Below are 3,848 nucleotides of genomic sequence, written 5' to 3'. Positions count from 1 at the left end.
GCAGACTTCTACCAGATGTTCAGATTGGCAGGGGGCATGACCTGCCCATTGCAGAGACCCACCACCAGGTCTGCAATGAAGGTATCTTCGGTCTCCCCAGAATGATGGGAAACGATTACTCCCTACCCATTAGACTGGACCAGCTGGTACATCTGGAGAGATTCAGTCATGGAAACAGTCTGGTTCACTTTGAGTAGGAGACAGTTGCAGGCTTTCTTGTTCACAGCTTTTTCAATGCACTTGGGATTAGTCACTGTGATATCATCCCTTACCACCTGGATGCCTGCAGTAGCAGTGAAATTCTTCCAAGCTTCCTAATCATCCCGGTCAAAGGGATCTTCAAAAGACACCACTGGATAGCCCTTGATGAAGCTTTTGTAGAGGTTCCCAAGCTCAGAAGGGGAGATGTATCTGCTGGAATCATCAGGAGACTTGACGTCCAAATCATATTTGCCATATTGGGAGAATTCTGAGGCAGCAACATCCATGCCAATCACGACCTTATCAGAATAGCCAACCTTACCAATAGCCTTCTTTAGCAGCAACAGGCTTCTTTATTCTCCAGGATGTTATCAACAAAGCCACCCTCATCACCTACATTGGTGGCATCCTGTCCATATTTCTGCTTAATCATGACCTTTAGGTTGTGGTAGACCTCAGCTCCAATGAGCATGGCTTCCTTAACATTTGGCTCCAACAGGGACAATCACGAACTCCTGCATGACCAGCTTGTTACCAGCGTGGGAGCCACCATTGATCACGCTAAAGACTGGAACTGGCAGGATGACTTCATCATTGCCCACAAGGTCAGCAATATGGCAGTACAGAGAGACACCTTTCTCAGCAGCTCTGGCCTTACCAACAGTCAGAGACACTCCCAATATGGCATTTTCACCAAATTTAGATTTATTCTCAGTGCCTTCCATTTCCTTCATTAATTTGTTGATCTCCTGTTCCACAACATTCAGTTTCTTGCTAATCAGGGTCAGGGCAATAGATTTATTGATGTGCTCAACCATTTTTGAGATACCTTTCCCCATGTGGCTGGTCTTATCATTGTCTCAAAACTCTATGACTTCATGGATACCGGTAAAAGCACCACTGGGCACCGCAGCTCAGAACTGACCTTTTTCAGTGTAGAGATCGATTTCAACAGTGGGGTTTCCATGAGAGTCAAAGATCTCTCTTGCCTGTATCTTGTAAATAGATATGGTGAATTTCTGGACGGAGCTTCCTCCACTGAGCTCAGAAAACAGAGGCAGAGGTTGCCATTTCCTTCCTCAGTGAATTAAGGCAAACAGAAATTAAATGACTTGCCCAAGGTCACACAGCAAGAAAATATCCGATGCTGGATTTGAATTCAGATCCTCTTGACCCTAGGCCCAGCACTCCATCCACTGAGCCATGTAGCTGCCCCAGAGAATACAGGCATGGGAAACTTGTGGCTTCAAGGCCACATGTGGCTTTCTAGGTCCTCAAGCTTGACCCTTTGACTGAATCCAAAGTGTGAAGTTTGCCATTTTGAACTTGTTTGATGTTCAGTCAAAGGGTCATATTTGAGAACCTAGAGGATCACATGTGGCCCAAGGTCACAGGTTCCCCATCCCTGGCTAGGAGAAATAAATTGTTAGCAATGTCAAAAGCTGCAGAGGAGCCAAGATAGATAAAGATAAAGAAAGGCCATTGGAGTTAGCCCTTTGGAGATCTTTGGCAACTTTGAAGAGAGTGTTTCCAGGACAGAGATGGGATTGGGCAGAGGGACAGACTTTGGCAAGGAGAAAGAAAGGCCACTCCTCCTGACTCTGGTACAGGTGGGGATAAAGCTGAGGAGATCTGAGGCACAGAAGAAGAGAGAAAATGGAACTCCTAACAAATGGCCTCAAGTTTTCACTAATTCCTTATTTTTTTTTTAATTTTGGAGGCAATCAGAAATAAGTGACTTGTCCAGGGTCCCATAGCTAGAAAGAGACTGAGGTCAGATTTGAACTCAGGTCCTCCTGACTCCAGGGTCAGTACTCTATCCACAGCACAGCCTAGCTGCCCCATTTTTTGTTTTCCATTGTTTTATTTTGTTAAAAACAAAAAAGCAAAGCCGTGTAACCTTGGGCAAGTTACTAAACCCCAATTGCCCTCCAAAAGGCAAAAAAACAAAACAAAACCCAAGACCTCTGTTTTCCTCAATGTAAGGAGTTCATGGTAAGGAACTTCTACTACCAATTCAGGTCATCACTTTGCAAGTTGTAGTCTAAGAAAATTGTTTGGAACAGAGGTAGTCTGTGGGCACATACAACATTCAATACTTCTGAATGCACCCAAATAAAATTAAGATGTAATTGGGAAGGAGTCAAGATGGCAGAATAGAAATAGGACTTCCACATGGCTCCTGCTTCCAACTCCTCCAATACATGTAAAAAAATAACTCTAAACAAACTTTAGAGCTACAGAACCCACAAAGTGACAGAGAGAAACTACTGCTGAAGACAGCCCAACAGGCCAGCAGGTAGGGGTCATTGCAGCGCTCTGGGAGCCAAGCCAAGTCCCACATGAGCCTGAGGTTTTAGCCTCAGGGCATCTGACCAGCCACAACTAGAGTGATGTTGGGAGAATAGATCACCAGCAGCTGTGGCAGTTTCCAGAATTATCAACCCATAAATGCTAAAGACAAAATGAGAGGTAAGTGGACTTTAGGAACAGGGAGTCCAGAAGTGGGGTCCAGACTCTGTCCCCAGAGGGACAAGCAGCTGAAGTGCCGTGGCCATGCAGCCGCTTGGCTGTTTCAGAACTCCTGGTCTGCAGATTGTAGGGGGACCAAGTGACCATTCTAATGGGATAATCACTCTTGCTTTAACCTGCTTGGATCTGGATCCTGTCTTGGGTGGAGGTCCTAGGGTGCGTGACCAGAGAGCTAGAGCATGTGAAGGCTTCTGAGAAGGCAGCCAACTAATAGTTCCGGCAGTTGAGAAAACCCCAGTGATTTGGGCTCCCATCTCTGGAAGCAAAGTTCTACTGTGGCAAAAGACTCAATAGTCAAGTAATTGAGTGGTAACATGAGCAAGCAAAAGAAGCAAAGCAAGCACAGCAATCCAACTTACACTCCTATTTTGGGGACAAAAAGGATCAAAGCATGGAACAGGAGGAAGACAACAAAATCAAAACTCCTGCACCAAAAGCTTCCAAAAAAATATGAATTGCCAACAGGTCATAGAGGAGCTTATGAAGAATTTTGAAAACCAGATAAGAGAAGTGGAGAAAAAATTGGAAAGAGAAATGAGAATGATGCAAGAAAATTATGAAATGAGAGTCAACAACCTGACTGAAGAATATAACACCTTAAAAAATAGACTAACTCAAATGGCAAAAGAGGCTTAAAAAGCCAATGAGGAGAAGAATGTCTTAAAAAGCCAAATTTTCCAGATGGAAAAAGAATCTCAAAAGCTCACTGAAGAGAATCATTCCTTCAGAATTAGATTGGAGCAAATGGAAGCTAGTGACTTTATGAGAAATCAAGATATTATTGAACAGATCTAAACAAATGAAAAAAATAAAAGGCAATGTGAAATATATCACTGGAAAAACCACTGACCTGGAAAATAGATCCAGGAGAGATAATTTAAAAGTTATTGGACTACCTGAAAGCCATGATTCAAGAAAAGAACCTAGAAATCATTCTTTAAGGAATTCTCAAGGAACATTGCACTGATGTTTTAGAACCAGAAGACAAAATAGAGGTTGAAAGAATCCACCCATCACCTCCTGGAAAAGATCCCAAAAAGAAATCCCCTAGGAATATTATAGCCAGGTTTCAGAGTTCCCAGATTAAGGAGAAAATATTATAAATAGCCAGGAGG

At 43.4% G+C, this 3,848-nt stretch overlaps 1 pseudogene; it reads right to left on the bottom strand.

Annotated features, from left to right (window-relative positions):
- Window positions 1-314: 314 nt before the first annotated feature.
- On the bottom strand, window positions 315-2,820 carry LOC138150238 (alpha-enolase pseudogene; annotated as a pseudogene).
- Between the last annotated feature and the right edge of the window lie 1,028 nt (window positions 2,821-3,848).

This window comes from Petaurus breviceps, unplaced genomic scaffold (genome assembly GCF_028583685.1).
Source record: "Petaurus breviceps papuanus isolate PSGF00001 unplaced genomic scaffold, PetGlider_PUasm1.0 90865, whole genome shotgun sequence".
Taxonomy (NCBI): Eukaryota; Metazoa; Chordata; class Mammalia; order Diprotodontia; family Petauridae; genus Petaurus; species Petaurus breviceps.
Note: the sequence above shows the minus strand (reverse complement) of the source record. Positions and strands in the feature narration are given on the sequence as shown.